Source organism: Arvicola amphibius, chromosome 9 (assembly GCF_903992535.2).
Source record: "Arvicola amphibius chromosome 9, mArvAmp1.2, whole genome shotgun sequence".
Taxonomy (NCBI): domain Eukaryota; kingdom Metazoa; phylum Chordata; class Mammalia; order Rodentia; family Cricetidae; genus Arvicola; species Arvicola amphibius.
In genome coordinates this window covers 15140123-15159713 of record NC_052055.2, presented here as the reverse complement: position 1 = coordinate 15159713, position 19591 = coordinate 15140123, and the positions used below count along the sequence as shown (strand labels likewise).

At 44.5% G+C, this 19591-nt stretch overlaps 1 protein-coding gene across 1 annotated transcript in view; it reads left to right on the top strand.

Moving 5' to 3' along the window:
* Positions 1 to 19591, top strand: part of Ext1 (exostosin glycosyltransferase 1) — a 268225-nt gene that overhangs the window by 219088 nt on the left and 29546 nt on the right. The window lies entirely within an intron of this gene.

Genomic DNA, 19591 nt, shown 5'->3' with positions numbered 1-19591 from the left:
TGTGTGTGTGTGTGTGTGTGTGTTCATCTCCCTTTGCTCCCCAGGGGTGTGTGTTAATGGATGGGAATAAGAGACACCAACTGCCCTGCCAGACAGTCATGTTTGGCCCTAACGCTGGCATTCCTTTCTCCACCAGTACCTCCGCCACCCCCACCTGACTGACTTTGTTCCCATTGTTCTTGCATGTGTGGAGAATGCTGCAACTTGCTGCCCAACATTCCTGTGTGCACATTCTGTGTGCATTCTGGGTTGGTCTTTCCTCGCCCCTTGAGCTGTGCTCTCTGCGGTCCTCAGACCCAGCCTCTCTAGTCACTTGGGTGGCTCTTTAGCTCCCATCTCACTTTGCAGCTCCGTGTCACCTCCAGTTTGCACATTGCCAGTGTGTGTGGTCCCGCTCGGTGGGATATCCTGCAGAACATATTCCAGCCACTACTTCCAGGGGTTAATGCTCAGTATGTAGAGGCTCAGAGCACATAAGTTGACGGAATGAGTGAGGTACCCACTCCAAATAGCATGAATGATGCCTTTCTCACCCTTGCCACACTAATCCCATCGCCCTGTACTATTTACCATGTAATAGGGACGTAAAGGAAGCCAAAGAAATGAGCAAACACCCCTTTTAGAGCACTGGATTCCTACTTGGTACCTTTTTGGCTGGAGGAAGAAACATCTTACAGCCTTTCTCGCCAGGTCAGTTCAGTGAGGACACTTGCCATATGGACGTGCCCCATCTACTGGCTGAATCTGGTGGCTACATTCACAGTGGATTGTGAAGCCCTGAGTAGCTGGCCCTGTCACCTGTAAAAGTGGTTGAAGCTATGCAAGGCTTTGGATCCAGTCAGTGGCCCTTCTGACAGGCAGAACGACCATGAATCAGGGTTTGCTTTCAGAGCATACGCTTCCCCGTTCACAATTCTACTCAGTAAGCTCTACAGCATTTCACACTTGGACTGAAGGGTTAAAATACACAGTGACATGTATTTAAACATCATTCATTGTTTAGTTAACCTCTGTTTATTATGTGGACCAAAATTACAGCATGCAAAAAATGCTTTTCCCTACAGGACAGACAACAGACGGAGAGATGTGCACCCCCATCTCCCACCCCAACTTTGGAAGTGTGAGGGAACTACCTTTATGAACCATGAGTTCTAAGATAAAAATTTCAAAGAGCTCACGGAATCTACTGGCTTTCCTTTTACAACCCCCACATATGGGCTTACATTTCCTATAAGGCTCAATAAATAGAATCTGTTGCTTTGCATAAATGTATGAAAGTGGCAGGCTGTTCCCTTTGTCAATAAATGTTTTATGTCATCACCTCCATGCCGGAATCTCTTGTGTAAATTATGAATTAGGCTTGGTGGAGTAGCCCAGCAGGGTCTGCCTGCTAAGGGTCAGCAGGCTGGCCTGTGACATTCGGCAGATGCTTCTCCATTGCAGAGTGGGCTAGAGATGCCTCTGGTGTGGTATTGAGGGCTGGAAAATTGTTTGGGTGGGTAGAGGACAGTCAGGTCCTTGGGAAAGAAGCTCAAGGTGTCTGTGTGTCGTATGGCTAATTTTATAGACCACACAAAGGGTTTTCCTATTAAAGCCAAGTAGTTCATTGTCATTGAAGGACGTGGCTCCTCCTTCATACAAGACTACTTCTCCAATGAACCATTTCTGACCCCCAGCCTCTTCACATGTGTACAAGAGGTTCCTAGCACGATTTGGCTCCTGTGACGGCATAAAGGTCATCACAAAGGACACAAGGATAGCTCAGTGCCTGTCAGTTTTCTCTGAGAAAGTGCAGTCTGGAGCTCCTGGAATGTCTCATTTGTCATGAGAAGTCTAAGATCTCAATCTTCATGTGGAATCTGCTATTTTGAAAATGTTGGCATCGTTAGGCCCCATCTAGAGCAAAGCAAATGTATCAGTGAGCAGGGAGGTTGCCTGTGATACTAATTGGTGGCCCAAGTTCGAGTGCCCATCAGAAATTCATCTCTGACACATGTAAACATCTTGTGTTTACAAAGGACACTACTGAGTCACTAGTGTGCAGCTGAAAATATAAAATATGTATGTATTCATGTGAAACCAAAATATATACTCAATATAATTAAAATATCTCAGTAGTAAAGAAATGTACAGTAGTGTCCCATAAGAATAAAGTTACTGAGCACACTTCTTTGGTAGACATTTTCCTTCTTGTATCTTGTTTATGATAGGATTGAAACCGTCCAGAAGTAATGCATCCGTATAAACCCTGGGCCTGAAGTCTGTTAGATGTTTTCTGTCTTTAATGTCTGATATTTTATAGAGGTTACACCCATCTGGAGTAATCCCTCCAATACCTTACTCTTCAGATTTCTGCAGCAGGATTAGTAGGAATGGTGTTTGAAATCTTCTTAATTTGGCAAATATTCCGAGCTGTCTCTTGCTTCATTTTGTTTGAGTCGTTCCTGTTTCAGGTGCGAGCTGCCTGTCTAACCTATATTGGCCTTGAATTTGGCGTCCTCCTTCCTCAGCCTTAGTGTTGGGATTACATGCATATGCTACCATGCCCATCACTCTCAATTATTTTATTATTTCCTTTAAAATATTTTAAATATGCAGTTACTGACTCAATCTTCCTCATCATTAACCCCAAGTGTCCAGGGTGCGATCATGGTATCTGTTCAGCCCCGAGATGATTTCCCAGGATGGGTGAGCTGAAAGTACCTGTCGTGTTTAATGATTGCTTGCTCAGAGTAATTTCAGACAACTGAACATATATATGCCTAACATCCTCCTGGGGGAGGGGAGAGGGGCAGAATATGAATGTTTTAATTTATGCAGGATGCAGCCTCCACACAGCCTGGAAATCAGCGTGTGTGTGTGTTCTGTGTTTCAAGATTTCCTGGTACTTTATATGGATTACCCATGAGCATCGTTATCTTCTGTGTGACAATGTTTTGAAAGAGCTCATTTATAACTATTTCTGCTGGTATGAAACACCACCGAAGTTAATAGCACCTCACAATGTGAGTTCATGGGGCGTTTTCATGTTGTAATCCTAGCTATAGACCCCCGGGCAGAAACTGGGTAGTGGTGGTGCACACCTTTAATCCCAGCATTTGGGAAGCAGAGACAGGTGGATCTCTGATTTAGAAGCCAGCCACAGCTACACAGAGAACCCCTGTATCAGAGTGAGGGGGACACCTCTGGACATATAGATGGTCAAGCCTCTGCCAGCCTCAGTCTTCAGTGGAATGGATTTGTTACCTGAATTTGACCCCTGCCCCCACACATAGGGACACACAGACTGTGGTACTGCGTGTGAAACTGAGCACATACGTGTGTGGTCAGTTGTCATGGCTGTTATATCAGCGTTATTTACATGTGCTAAGGTATCATTTTGTGGGTTTTGTGTGGTTTCTGATTCCTTCTGTGGATCCCTTCTGTGGATTCTACCTTCTGTGGAATCTGGGCATCTGCATTTTTTTTGCCCAACCCTTTCTTCTAATTTGTTTCGAAAGGATCAGCAGCTGGTGGTTTGGCCTGGCCTGACCCCACACTACCGTCTCCGTTGCGGCACAGAACATTCTTGAGGAGGTGCTATAATTCCTAAATTAGTCTAACAGGATGATAGATGAAATCTGTCTTGGTTCAGCAAAACCCAGTTGTGACTTTTGTTTTGGCTCTGGTCCAAACTAATTCCTTAATAACTAGAATTCCCTTGCCCACCTCTCTCCCCTTAGGGACCAGAATCAGCAGGCTAGCCTTGTCATTGTAGCAGAAAATATCTTCAGTGGCTTCTCCCAGCCCAGGCCTTGCAGCCATCAGTACTGGTAGGAAGTTATTACTTATGGAAGGGCAGAAGCGAAACCCCTGGGCTCTTCCTACCAACAGTTTTGTTTCCCAGGGGGACTTCCTGGCTGAGACAGGCTTTCCTTTCTTTCCCAGACCCCTACCATGACTGCAATTAAGTCGTTTCCATTATTTCATATCATGGTTTCCTCTCACCCTAGAGATGTAAAATGTTAGGGCAAAATACAGGCATTCATGCTGCTCATGCATTTAGGGAGTTGGGGAATTTGCCTTTTAATTACTGTAAAAATATGATTATTTAGGGATGAGGCACTATCTCTGCAGAGCCTGCAGAATTTTTTTTTTTAATTTTTTTTTTTTTTTTTTTTTTTGCAGCAATAGGAATAGGGGCTCATGAATAAGGACTAAAATAGGTGAGTTGGCAGGGCCTGGGGGAAGAGCAAGCAGAGTGAACTGTAACCATCCTCAGCATCCTTCATTGGCTCCAGTCAGATTGTGAAGGTACATCCCTGCCTCTCTTTCCTGACTGGAACATGGGTTCGCACCAGGAGCCCCTCAGCTGTGGCTCATCAGGCATCCGCAAGTGTCTAACAAAACCAACTTGTTAAGGCAAAGTGCTCACCTAGCTAGAGCTGCAGTCTCTAATCACACTCATTTTCCAGGCAGAAAGAAGCCTTGGTCTTCGTTTTGCATAACATCCTACAGATTTAACTTTAGCTCACAGCAAGGTATCTTTGGTTTCTTGAGGCGAATAGCTGTGGCATGTGTATTTTGCTTCCCTTGATGTATTTTTAAGTTCCTAATGGCCTCTGCGGCCACTGTCGGGGCTGCATCTCCAGCTCTAGTTTTGCTGGGCACCGTCCTGTAGGTCTCAACTTAATCCCTACCTTCTAAGAGGATCAAGCCTCTTTCCTGCATATTCTCATTGAGCCACTCATGAACACTCTAGCTGAACACGTGCTGAATGAGTCACTGCTGTTCTCCCCAAACGAGACAGGGAATGGATTCTCCAAGCTCAGTGGGTTTGTGGTGGTGCCCCTGGTGATAGAATACCTGGTACTTAGTAGGATTCCAAGAAGAATTACTGATGGGTGGCTAGGCGCACAATGGATAGATGGACAAATGAATATATGAAATGTTCCTGTGTCCTGCATTTTCTTTGACGTCTCTTCCCTAGCCTGTTCTCACGACGTAGAGGACCCGCAACCTCTCCCTCACTCACAAGTGTGCACTGCATACACATGGACAGCCTAGAAGACAGCCTGTGGTGGGGGGGACCAAAGGCAGATGGTAGGTCTTGGACGCAAAGCCCCGTGGCAAGTTGGGAAAGTAAAAATCACATAAAGTCTTAGGAAAAGTTGTTCAAATTTCTGCCTTCCGGAGGTAGAACTGAGGATGCTTTTGGTTCGCCCCTACTCTGTGTTCTCAGGAATGGGGAAGAATACCCTAGAGGCAGAGATTGGCCTCGGGAAGGATCTTGTGTCTGATTCAGCAGCACGTAAGAGCTCTGACCAATACCAGACGTGTCTCAGAATGGAAAATCATAACTGAGTCCAATAGATTCCTTTATAGTCCTTGTGGGATCCATCAAGCTACAGCTTACTTAGCTGGCCCCAGGCATCCTCTCCATGCAGCAAGGCAGGCAAGCAGTGAGCAGCGGCATTTGCTCCTTGGGTACTAAGAACTACCTGTCTCAGTTTGTATCTCCTGTCTGTTCTTAAAGTGAATTTAGACAAATTAGTTGTATGCCTCCTTTTCTTCTTTTATAGACTAGGGGAAAGAAAGGCTGGGCTTTGTATAGCGTGAGATCCCAACACTCGACAGATCAAGGCAGAAGAATGATGAGTTCGAGTTCAGGCTGGGATTCTTAATGTGATGTGTGCCCAGTGTGTCAAGGAAAGGTGGTGTGGAGCAGGGTACACACTACTGCTCAGCTTATGGTGGTCTGATAGGCAGCTGGCCAAGTGGACATCACGTGTTTTGCAGAGGATAGGGAATACCACAGATTGTCAATAGTCACTTGCTGTCTTCAGCAGCACCATTTTGACTAGCTGCAGGAGTTTCTAATGGGAATTCTATGCCAAGCATTATGGCTGCTTCCCTTTCAGGCCATGACAGAAACCAGTTTCTTCTATCCTGTCTGCCTACGTGCCTTTGTCCCCAACTGTTTCTACAAGGACCCAAACGCAGTGTCCAGAGTACGGCCCTAATCATCCTACATTCCACCTTCAAATGTTTTCACAGGGGCTATTGAGACAACCTTAAACTGTCTGATAATCCATATTGTGCAGTAGCTAGGGTGTGGGTTGTGTACACAGGCATGAAATAAATTAAATAGTGCTGACAGTGTGTGTGTGTGTGTGTGTGTGTGTGTGTGTGTGTGTGTGCGCGCGCGTGCCCAGCCAGCCGCCCTGCTTCCTTAGATCGTTTAAGCACATTTCATGTAATGGAATGTGTTATGACTTCAGCAGCTTCTGGATAAAAGTTGGGGGAGGGAAAAAAATCCGAAACATAGCACTAGCCAGGCTCCCCGGGGGAGTTATTTAAGGCAGCTTGGGTACTTCTGTGGAAATTGGGCACTGTTCTTTTAGAGTGCTGGCCCCTCCCCCCTCACTGGGGAAAAAAAGAATATATCCTTTTATTTTTAGATTTGAGGTGAAAGTGTGAGTCCAGATCTACTGTTAAGCTGTCTTTCTTTCTCTACTCACTTGGAGCTTGTCTTTTCGGCTTAGGTCTGATCTCGCGGTATCTTGGGCACGTGGTTCGACCTCTTCTGACTTCCCTGATTTTCATCTGGGATGTTTAGATTAAATAACCTTTTGTGGTGTCTTCCAGCTGGTTAAACGTTTGATTTCATGATTTCCCTTCTTTGTTACAGGAAGCGCGAATACCATGCCTCGAGCCTAGGAAAATTTTCATTGATCACATTGAAAACTTACGCTTTGCTTGTTCTGACTTAGTGTGAGCGCTGCCGTGTCCATGCATGTACATTCTTCGTTTCCTTTTTCATTTCTCCCCCTTCCTCTTTCTGTTTCTCTTCTTCTTCCCTCCCTCCCTCTTTCTCTCCTTTCTTTCCTTTCCTTTTCTTCCCTCCTTCTCCCCTTTCCTTTTTTGAGGGGTAAAGGTAATTTAGACTTCATTTCTCCATTTCTATAGGCCTTGCTGGATGCATGGTCATTTGATCTCAGTGGAAACTATCCATGCCTGGACATACACCAACATTCTTGCTGTTGGCAGTTTTTGGAAGCCTGCACCCAGGGTCCTAAGGCCATCCGAGTCACTGTTAATGAACCAGACTGCCGGAAATGCTCCAGTGGCTGCCTTTTGGCACTTGGCAGCCAAATCTTTTTTTCATGTTAGTTTCAAGGTTGTCAGATATCATTATCCCCAAGTATTAAAATTTTCAAAGAAAGGAGGCAGTGTGTTTGATTTATAGAATAATTATCTAACTTCAGCTCCAACTTGGCTTTGGCAATGGTTTTGCAAGCACTCGAAAATTAAATCCATTTTTTATGGCACTACAAGGCATTATCTCACAGCAAATGATAATTAAACACCTGTGAAATCAATTAGCCCTTTAAGCAGGGGGAAGAAAAGTTTTCCAATTATGTTTTCACACCTCCAAAACTTTTATAATTCCAAACCCAACACTTGTGGAGAGGGGTATGGTTGATTGGCGGCTGCTGAGCTAACTTTCCGTAAAGATCATCCCTAAATTTTGCTCAGAATCCATCCTGAGACAGTTTGTTGTGAGGGCGTACATAGGAAGAGGACGGAATCACCGCAGCCGTCAGCTCCCCACAGCTGGGTATCTGACACACAGCTGAGGCATCATCTTCTCTAAAAAAGGAAGTGACTCACTTTGTTTTGATGCCAAGTTTTATGTGGCGGTTTATTTGAAAGTCAGGAGGCCTTAGTGGAAACGGCGCAGTAAGATGTTCCACGTGACAGAAGTGCTCGCTCTTGAAGGGCCCCATACCCAAGAGTTCCGAACCAACTTCAGTTCCTATTCACACCCTGAAAACAGACCAACTGGCTGAAAGCTAAAATGTAATACAATGGGAAACCCTTCCAGGAGCCTTTTTCTTCCTCACCTTTGGCCGTGGTAACAAATTCACTTTTCCGGATGCTTTTGGAAAACAGCCGATATTTCCTAAGCAAAGACCAGCATAATGCCTTTGACATCTACCTGTGACTCAGAACAAAAGCTGCTCCAAGAAGGGTTAGTTCATCCTTTCTGATGCTCGCAGGTACTTAAGTTTGCTCAGTGTTTTCTGATTACCTGCCTTGCTACGTCCTCAGGACACCTTGTTAAGTAGGCAGGACCAGAATGACACTCAGTTTTACAAACAAAAGTAGACTCAAGTCAATATAGCTTGCTTAAGATGAGTCAGGGACCAGATCCAGAGCAGAAAGTTGATGTGAATATTAGTTCCTGCAGGCTTTACTACATCACTCTACATAAACAGGTTAAATGATGCTTCAAAAAATATTTTAGGTTGTTCCTGAAGATATTTTTAATGGGTCTTGCTTTTAAAGCAGATGGCATTTAAAGAAGTTGACAAATATTAACTGAAGAATATATAACTGAAGAAAAAAGGCTAACATTGCACAGGACAAAGATGAAAGGGAGCCCTCAAAAGACTATGTGCTTGAATTCAGTGTCAGGACAGAGCTGAGCCAAGGCAGTGGGAAGGCCTGCACACAGGCCGGTTTCAGAGCACCTCTCTGCAGAGTATGCACACTGATGAGCATCTTGGAAAGTATCTGGAAGAAGAATGTTCCAGTGTAAAGGCACAGCAAGTATCAGAATGAAAGCAAGTATGCAGTGCTGAGAGACTGAGAACTGTGCAGCTAGAGATGGCAAGCAGGAAAAGTGGTGTTGAAGCTGTGGGGGGAGGCTGGTTTTAATGGGTCTCCATATCCAGGGGTGTAGATACCGTTCAAAGCGGCTGGAGGAGCCATTGGGATAATTTTACCCAGAGCCTGGCATTTGACAGGGTTCTTTAGTCATTTGGTAGAAAGCAGATTTCAAGGGGATAAGATTGAGCTTGGTCTGTTTTAAAGCCAACAGGAACTTGAATGTGCTTCTGTTGCTGAGGTCATTCTCCCTGGGAAGGGAGACTAGTGCTGGAGAATCATGAGAGCACACTCTGGCATCTGCAGAATGACAGATTCTACTACTAGGCAGTACTAGACCACTTTGCTTCTCTGTGGCTTGGAATACTACCTGGCATGTAGGGGCTTCTCTGTACTCATTTGTTCCATACACTGGTTACTTTTTCATAGCTGCAACAAAAATACCTAAGAAGGGAATTTCAAAGAAGGAGTTCTTAAAAGAATATACTCTATTTAAGTGCTGTTGTGTGTATATTGTGTATCTGGCTGTATGTACATGAACCATGTGTGTGCAAGAACAACTGAGGATCTTACTAGGGTGCCTGATTCCCTGGAACTGAATTTACAGGCAGTGGTAAGTCACCATGTAGATGTACTCTCAACCACCTAGTCATCTCTCTAGCTCCCAAAGAAAGAATCCTTTATTTTAGCTTAATTCTGATGTTTAGCAGTATCTGAGATTTCAGTCTACAATCCTTAGCCCTGTTGATCTGGGTTTATGGGGAAGTGGGAACATTTGGGAGATACGAATATGCTCAGATCTTGGTAAACTGAAAGCAGTGAGAGACAGGAAGAGGTCAGAGTAAGATGTGACCGTCTAAATCGTGCTCTCAGTGATCTGCTGTGACCGTCTAAATCGTGCTCTCAGTGATCTGCTGCCTCCAGTATGGTTCCAACTTCCAAAGTGTTCATCGTTTTATAAAAGTGGCACCACTAGCTGGGAACCATATTTTCAACACATGGGCCTGTTCAAACCTTAGCATCTAACGAATACCAGGGCCCAGGAACATCTGGTCTACCTCCTTCCTGTCGCATGCATCAATTTTCTTTGGTCCAGAACCCTGTTTCAGTATGAGACATCTCTTTAGCAACTTCTCCAGAGACTTGTAGAAAGGCTAACCAGCTGGCAGAGAGGTGACTCAGCTCCATAGACTGTCTCCCCCAATGTAATATTGTGTTTCTGCCAAAGGAAATGGCAGAATCTAGACTCAACCTTCCCAGTCCCTAAAAACTCAGCTATCATACAGTGGTGGTCCAGTCTACCATCAATATGCAGAACTCATTTTTTTTTAACATTGTACAAATGTTTTATGTCACTTGGTCACACCCATGCATTTGCGTATCTATACACCTCCATACCAAAGGGGAAAGTTATACTTTCTGTTGACATCTTCTTTGATGAAACTTACATCTTACATTTGAGCACCCTAGATTTCTGCAGCACTCAACCATATTAATATATGTCATTCTAAGGCCTTGTTTGCATGGTCAGTGTCAAAGGTCCAGGACTGAGTTGTTCTGTCTTAAGTCAAAAATTAAAAAAGCCAGTAATGGTGATAGTGGGAGAGGAGATGGGAAGGCGAGGTTATCCAAACCAGGGCTATTTTCCAAGGTATTTTGTAATCACTTAAGTACAGGGATCAGACAGAAGGTTTAAGAACCGACAAAGAGAGCAGTGTCTCAGACAGGCTCTGTCTCCATCCTTGTCTTCCCTGGCTAGGAGAAAAGCCCATCAGGAATTCCAACCATTTGCCTCACCTAAGGGCAGACAGGGGTAGCCAGGGAGGATAAGGTGTCTTTTCTTACTTCATTAAGGGAAGTTTGTGGAACATTAGGGTGAGCCCGTTCCTTCTGTGGGTGGAAAGCCCTTCCTTTTGGACCGAGTTGGTGTTTGTCCTTGGAGAGAAGCCGCCAGGAGGGTCTGCAGTTGTTCTCCTCAGCTCAGGCATGGAGGAAGGGCAGGAACATGCTCAGTGAGAGCGCCACTGTGCATACATTTGACGTGATTTTCACATAATGCTATTTATCAGGCCTGGCGAAGCACAAATTTCCAATTCTCATCACTGTTCAAGGAGAAGATAACTTTTTTAACAAGTTGCCAGACCTTTAGAAATAAAAACAGAGAAAATGGGGTTTTAACTGTACAAAAGGAAAACCAAGAACACAAGACTGATTTCTGTTTTGTTTTGTTCTGAGTCCCATTGAAATTGGAGCATCACCTTAGGCAGGCTTGGTTTGATCAAGACTTGGATATATGCTTATTGGTTAAAAGTTGAGCTTGTCATAATGAAGAGTTAGACCATTTCATGTTCACCTTTCTTCTTTCAAAGTCCCTATCAACACAATGTAAGCCGGCAAATGCTAGTCATAGGTAGGTAGGTGGGTTGTGGGCTCAGAGATGGTAAGACCTGAGTCCTGACTCGTGAGGCCTGAGGGAAGGAAGGTGTAAAAATGAACAACTCAGTTGAGTGAGCAATAGATTCAAGACAGGGCATGGGATGGAGTGGTCATAGGGACTTCCTCTAGACATCAGGAGAGGAAGTTAGGCGGGAAGGCAGAGGATGCTGAAGTGGTCATTTCTGGTGTAGAACTTGAGTGGTCACAGGGAACTTCCTCTAGGCAGCAAGAGTGGAGACGTTAAGCAGAAAGGCAGGGGAGGCTGAAGCATTCACTTCTGGGTCTCTGTCGTCCTCACTCCTGTCCACCTGAGAATATATGCTCCCTGCTGCCAGTCCTGCCAAGTCCTCATGACCTTTACTCTACATTTTTCTGGCCCCGTTCCACTTGGCTGTCTCCTGTGGCACAGCACCTAGGGAAACGCTAATGGTAAGATGATGCCCTTGGCCTTCTCCTTTCCTGAGTGGCCTGTTATATATCTTTTCTGAACCATTTATCCATACAAGGCCATTGTCGCAGTGCCTCCTCTTCCCTCTGTACCCAAGTAACCCTTTATTTAGCTCTGTCACAAATACTGTACCTCTAACCGGAAAATTTAGACTCAAGTGTCTTGGAACTGCATCCCTCTCAGAATAGTTTTCAAATCCAGCACTGAAAGTATAAAAGCGGGCACAACAACAAGACCCGTGTCCTCCTGAAAGCTCCTGAGATTGATGTCACAGGGCAAACTGTGTTACAAATCTCTGTCTTCACCTTTGCAACCTCTGTGTTACTCTCTCCTAGGAAAGGCTCTGAGGGACTGTAGAGCACACAGCCAACGCCGTTTTCCTTACACAAATACCACCAAGCCTTCGAGCGATACATGCACCATCGCCTGTGAAACAGGAACAATAGTTGCACCTACTCCTTGCGGCAGTTCTAACGATACAATGCAATGGGGAATAGAGATTGTGTGGCACTGTGCCCTGCCCACAGCAAAGGCTGAACCAGTGGGATTATTAGTAGTATAATTATTGTCATTAGCGGTTATCGTATTTATTCTTGTGTTTATATATTAACCATCGAGCTGCTGTTTAAGGAGCAGGAACCAGGATGGTTTTTTGAGACAAGGTCTTTCTTGGTAGCCCTTACTGCCCTGGGGCTAGCAGGATCCTGGAGCTAGTGGATCTGCCTACCTCTGCTTCCTGAGAACCAGGACTAAAGGCTTGTTCCACAAGGATGTTATTCTACCCTTTTGGAAGTACACGATATATTAATCATTCATGCTCTGTTTGTGAGTGCGTGTGAGTGACGATTACCACTTTACACTGTCAGTGACTGTTCAAGGTAGGAGGGCAATGGACAAGATTCAAAACGATAGGGATTCTGACTTGGTGTGTTCAAGAGCATATTTGGTGCCAAGCATCCCCTTTCTCTCTTTCTCCAGTGGTGAAAGACAGGTGTCACTGTATCCACCTTATATCAAACCTATGCCTATGGCGGTCATGTCATGACACTTAGAGTCAGTGCCTCTGCCAAGAGCCTCAGCCCGCAGAATGCTGCCTTTCGCCTCCTGTCCCTGTGTTGAAATAGATTTTAAATTGACATATGGAGAAAACTGTCTTCGCTAGAAGCCAGGAAATATGAAAAGATGGCTGTCAGTGCCCATCCTTCGTTTTTTTTTTTTTTTTTTTTTTTTTTTTTTGGTTTTTCGAGACAGGGTTTCTCTGCAGCTTTTTTAGAGCCTGTCCTGGAACTAGCTCTTGTAGACCAGGCTGGCCTCGAACTCACAGAGATCCGCCTGCCTCTGCCTCCCGAGTGCTGGGATTAAAGGCATGCGCCACCACCGCCCAGCTCCATCCTTCGTTTTGTACACGCATCCCTGCCTGCAGTAGACAGCCTGGAATTGGTAGTCTCACACCATAGGTCTCAAAGGAAGGAATACCACCTAATCCTTGCCATGACTGGTTGGTTGCCTGTTGAATGTTCAAGACAAGGAATTGCACCACCTTTAAGTAACAGCTGCTGCTGCAGGGGCGTGGCTGACCATCCCTTAGGCTGTTGCTGCTCTGCTTGGTCATAGTCAGCGCGCAGTTCCGTGTATTTGGATAACTGATTGACTTGTATATAAAGCAGCTCTTTTATGTGCACAAGACCTGTAAGTATGTGTCAGGTGGACACAGATTCCACCAACCGAACGGATGCTCTGTAATCACTGGAACCTGTGCTTTCCCATGCTGTGTTTCCAAGACCTTAGCACGGTGGCCAGCTGTACCCTCTTTCTAACTCCTACTTCATGTTTCTCAGGTTAAATCTGTGCCAGGCATCAATTTCATATTGTCTCACAACAAGCTTAGAACACAGAGGCCCATCATGTTTGGCGCCCCAAAGGTGACCTGGGACAAAGTTTTGAGGAGAAAGGGCCCTCTAAGTGGCAGCTGCTGGGTGAGGGGTCCAGAGCTGAACTGCTTCATAGTTGTCTCCATAAGAATTGCATGTCTTCAGATACCACACGTTATGTGGACTGACCAGAAGCGGCCTTGTGCTGTGGAAAGAAAATGGCTGTAGATCAGGCCCTTGCGTTGGGACACTGGTGTCACGGTCCTAGCGGTGACTTCCATTTCCAGTGTTCTCAGCTCTGCCTGTCAAGGATGCCTTTGGGATCACGTCATTCTTTCTCTGGAGCTCTTCAACGTTTCAGACTCACCCTCCTGGACTAAGGTCTGAGCTCCAGGAAGGAGCAAGCAAGGTCATCCTATTGGGCCCCCTCCTGAGCTAGCAGCCTCTTTAACCCTTTCCAACTCACTCCAAATTGTTGCTTTCCCTCACCTTGGACCCTTTGTTCCTGATGCCCACTCCTTCTAGCCTAGAAATGCCCATCCCTTCCCTGAACCTGCTAGTTCTCGCTCCCCCATCAGTACCTAGCCAGAAGTCCTAGAAATCTGTTTGATCCCTGTTCTCCCTTTCTTCACTAACGCCACCTGTGGCCATGCCTTATCTTCCCTGCATAAACCAGCCCATGCCCCATATGAATATCACTCCCCCACACCCCACACTGATTTATGGTTTTCCAACAACTTCACAGTCCTTTCTCTGGACTGGGAGCTTCTTAAGTGGTGCACGTGAGAGACATCCTCCTGACTTTTGCAGAATGGGTGGGAGAAAACACACACACACATACACACACACACACACAGACACACACACACACACACACACAGAGAGAGAGAGAGAGAGAGAGAGAGAGAGAGAGAGAGAGAGAGAGAGAGAGAGAGAGAGACGTTGCTGCACGTAGTTGCAATTCATTTTCCTTATCCCAGGGCACTCTGTGGAACTTTAACCATCCCAAACATTTTCCTTCTGATTCTTTTCATAAGAGATGGGACTCAAACACAGGGTATAAACAGAGGAAGAGTAACTACTGATAAGGGTCAGGGCTAGCAGGAGCAGATGAGCCGTGGAAGTTCCCCCAGTTCATAAATAAGTAGTTGAAACAAACTACCACCTTGGGCAGACCGGAATTGTGTGAGTCTGGAGGTTAGAGGCCCATTGCCGCCTTCCTCCCTGTCCTCTGTGGCTAATAAAATGGCAGGATTATTTGGCAAATGTGCTGTGACATCGGGTCTATGGGAACCCCAGGAAGACTGCAAGCCACACCAGTAGCGTCCTTCCTTGTGCAACGTTTGAGGATGAGAAAGATGCTTTTAAACTCCACGCTGCTGCTGTGTTCCGACGTGTGGCTTCTGTTTCCCTTCTTTTCCCGGGCCTGCTTCACATTTGTCTCTCGGCTGTCTCCGCGAATCTGTTTTTATTTTATTTTATTTTTATTGTTGGTAGTTTTTGAAAAATGTTTATTCCATCCCTTCTGATATAATTTGCCATAATAACTTGCAATTGCATACTGCTTTCCTGATTACGCTGCATGTACATAATTTCGTTTGAGCTCCACAGCTTTGAGACTGAGCTAAGAGATATTTGCATGGGGGTCACACAGGCGATGCAAACTCTTAAGTGCTCCAGCCCAGATTTCCTCGTTCACAACTGCCTGTATTCCCCGTTTTCTGCTGTCTTCCTTCAACCGTGGTGATTATAGTGAGCATTATGGTGATTATAGTGAGCATTATCCTAATTGTTTACAAGGTGCCACGCTTTAGTTAAAATGTATCCTTTGATCAGCCCTGCGGAAGGATCATCCCCTTCCCATGAACAAGGAAACTGAACCTAAGCAAATTACCATTTCCTCAGATCACCTCATTTGCATACAGCAAGCCTGGAATGTGAACCCAGGGTTTGGCTGCTTGACCACGGAGCTCTTGATTACTAAGTTCTTAACTTCCAGGCTTGGGGCTGCTCAAAATGTCCTGTGCTTTACAGAGAATTCGCATATAATCAAGGGCTCTCTCCCCAGAGTTCTTGTTTCAGCAGGCCTGGGTAACCCTGAGATCTCGGCAGTTCCCAGGGAAGGCTGGGAGAACACTTGGCGGAATGATAGGTACCACTCTGCACCACCCCTTGCCAGTTGGGCTGACTCACTACTAGAAACAATGCATTTTGTAGGGTGACAAAAAACTCAAACATGCGCTATTCCGTAGCTCATTCTAAATGGGGTATATCCCACACATTCTTCAGGACAACCGTAGGAAGAAAAGCATTAGCGCTATTGAGTGGTCCTTGTTTCTAGGTTAAATTCGGGGCCACGTCCTTTCATTGCACATCTCTTTGTAGCCACTTAGGAAAACTCTTCTACCTCCCGTGTCATTTGTGTCATTAGCTCTGGAGTGGGGACTGTCATTCCTGTCTGCGCAGTGGAGCCAAGCAGTTTATCAGTTAAAGATGGAAGTTCTTTGAGAGCGGTTGTCACAACTCCGTTCCCACTCATGTAGGCCGGTGTGTTTGTCTTTAAGCTATGTGTGATTAGAACGTGTTTTGCTTTGCCTTGTTTAATCGGGAGAATTGGTCTACTTTACACGATTGTCCTCCCACTTGACCTCTCAAGTCTGCCTGTCTGTCTCTCCCACCTCTAACTGATGATAGCCAATACTCAGTTCTTCCTCCCTGTACTTATGTTCTGCCACAAGTGTGAAAATGGAGTAATGCAGTGTGTACCCTTTAGGGGATGGCTTTGGACTTAGCATTAGCATCCTTGAGGTTCTCGTATATCCAAGTAGTTTGATCCATCTCGTTTTCTTTTATTTGTTTCCCGAGAAGTGTTCTAAGCTATGTGTATACCATCGTCCGTTGCCTCATTCATGCCTTGAGAGGCATCTTGGTGCTTTTCACTCTGGGGCTATTACAGTTAAAACTGCTCTACACATTTGCGGACAGTTTTTCCATGTAAAAATTAGTCTTCATTTCTCTGGGTCTGGGATAAATGCCCAACTACAAGTTGTTGGGTCATATGAAACGTCCATTTTTAGTTTGAGGAGAAACTGCCAAATTGTCCCCAAAGCGACCTCACCATTTTACTCCTCCTACTGCACAGTGAAAGAGTTTACATTGTCTACACCTTATCAGTGTGTATTCTCATCTGTCCTCTTAAATAATGCCTAGTGGTGCCTCATTGTGTTTTGATTTCCATTTCTCCAATGACTAGCGATATTCAGTATCCTCCTGTGCTCTTCTTGGCGCCTTATTCATTTTCTTTGGGGAAAATATCAGCTCACATTCTTAGCCCATGTTTACATTGGATTCCCATTTGTTGAGTCAGAAGTGTACTTTACGTATTCTAGGCAAAACTTCCATATCAGACGTATGATTTGGAAATGTTTACTCGGCTTTAATGGATTGTCGTTTCCCTTCCTGGTAGGAGTTGGGTGTGAATGTTCTCCCAGGGTGCAGTTCTCAGTTCTCATAGGCAGAGGTGGAAACAGGTCTAGTGGAGCAGGTCATGGGACAGGTGCCAGTCACCTAAGACTGGGCATATTTTCTCAAATGGACGTTTCTCTCTTTTGTTTGTGCCTTTGGCACTATTTCAAGAAAGTTTAAATCCAACTTTTTTTAAAATTTTTACTAGTAAAATGTTTGGGGGATCATTTCACAGGGTTCCTGTGTGCCACACTGAAGTGATGGTTCTCGTTTTCTTTGCTGATGTGAGTCCCTTTAGGAGATTTTATATCTTATCCATTGTCCATTCGTTCGTGGGTCGATAAACCAACTACCTCTGAATAGGGTCTGTCTGAAAGTGACAATATTGTCAGAGTGTTTCTTAGAAGAACAGATGAATAAATGAATGGTTCAATTAAGTAAACTTAACTCTGCCTCCTGTGATGACAGGAGGCAGAGTTAAAGGATAAGAAACAGGAAGTACCCCAATTAAAACCGGTAGCCAGCCTAATTAAAGGGTATTGATATCTCTTTTACTTGGAATACTTCAGTATTTCATGAACTCCTTGACTAATAGAATCCAAAAGAGAAAAAAGTTTATGGGCTGAGCATGCTGAAAAGTTGGAATAGAAAACATTTATCTCAGTTACCTTTTGTTGCCATGAAGAGACAACATAACCAAGGCAACTTACAAAAGTAAGCATTTAATTGGGGGCTTGCCTACAGTTTCATAGGGTGGACCCATGACCATCATGGTGTCGAACATGGCAGAAGGCAAGCAAAGCATTGGACCACTCAGGGGTATGGGAAGGGTGAGACTGAGCCTGATGTAAGACTTTTGACACTTCAAAGCCTACCCGCTATGGCACACATCCTCCAACAAGGCCGGACCCAATTCAGTTGAGAAAATGGATGCTCAAAAGACATCTGTGTTCAGCTCATGGTCTCATAGCAGGTACTCACTGGCTCACACGGTTTCACGCATCTCATGCTATGAATGGCTTCCAGCTTCAATCATGTGGCTTCGTTTGCTACATCAGCAACTAATGCTTCTGTAGACCCCTTTAAAAGTTGACACCCGATGTAACTGTCACTTAACTTTTCCCCAAGAGTTTTCTGCCCTTCGTTTCCTTCCACACACTCTAGAAATTAAATTCTGCAAGTGGAGACTTTGAAACTTGTTACCATCCAGGACACTAATAAGATTTTACATTTTTAGCAGTTTAATGATGAGGATGTAGGACTCTGTGCTGGTTCCTCAGGGGTTTCTATTCTGGGTATGTTAAACCTTGCAATAGTCTGAAGTATATTCGACCTTTCTATATTAAAAAAAAATCAGTTTAAGTTTCACACATAAATTTGTGTCTGTATATTCTTTCCCTCTTCTCTACCTATTAGGTAGAATTCAGACATTATCAACATTTCAACTTGAAGATACTTGTCAATTATTTTTCTGTGTTTGGTGAAAAAAGAGACATCATTACCATCAAAATTTAATATTTTTATTTAGCTAAATCTGATTCTTCTTAAAAATCCTTTCCACTTTGAAGTCTATTTTGCAGCTTAATTAATGCAGCAAGGGCTTTTTATTTTGCTCTCAATGGAGATAATCTTAATCTATTCACAGTGACCTTTTCTTGTGCAAATTAGTTGTACATGCTTGTTTAAGCAAATGGTCCTTTTGCATGATGTCTCTTCTTAATGACGGGTTTATAATTGAAAATTGGCTTACTCCCATATGCCTAGTTTATATGAGAATATAAAAATAGATGTGGACTTTAAAAATATGAATGTATATATCAATATCCCCCCAAAAAAGAAGAGGGAAGAACCCGGTGCCTTCAGGCTATGGCTAAATTAGACTATTAGAGCTGGAAAATGCTGGTGACATGCACTACTATCAGAGCCACACCTGTCTGCTCAGCACTGGAAGTGCTTGAAAAAATGAGAGTGATTTCATCTCAGCTGTACGATTCCCAGCCTTTATAGGACATGAGGTATCGCTAGCTCCCCAAGTTTTCTTAAACTCCTAATGAAGTCAAAACTGCACGGCTAGGGATGTGTTTGCTGTTAATCACTTTTAAAGTGGGTGCCTCAAACAATTAAATGCTTTTCGTCGGTCCGAAATTGTTGCTGACAAGAGACAGGTGATACTTGTGGTATGATCATTTGTCTGGAGTGTTCCCCTCCTCCTATAAAATGAAAACTGACAAACAAGCAAACACAAAACAGTATAATACTATTAAATGGCATCTGAGTAAAAAGAATAATCACCCATTCTCTATCCCAGTTTCCAATGCTTCCCTATTAGTTTTCTTTCTTTGTTATCCCTCTTTCTCATCTGCATGAGAGCTTTCTTCTGACCCCCGCCCCGCCCCACACACCCTTGCCCCCACCCCCAGTCATTCTGCTGAAAGTCAAAGCAACCATTCTTATACTGGAGCACTGTTTGTCGGGAGTCACTGAATGTTCCTGGTTAAATGTAGAAACTGCAGTTTGAAGAGAAAACAAATGTTGGCTGGTGCTTAGGGTGGAGGTTTCCGAAGTGTCTTTTAATAGAATAGAGAACAGGAACATTTAGTGATGCGGAGTGGCATGGCATTAAGGGAGAAGCAGATGCAGAAGGGATGCTTCTCTTGCCTATGGAAGCAAACTATTTCACCAGGGCAAAAACTACGGCATGGTGCACGCCTTAAATCCC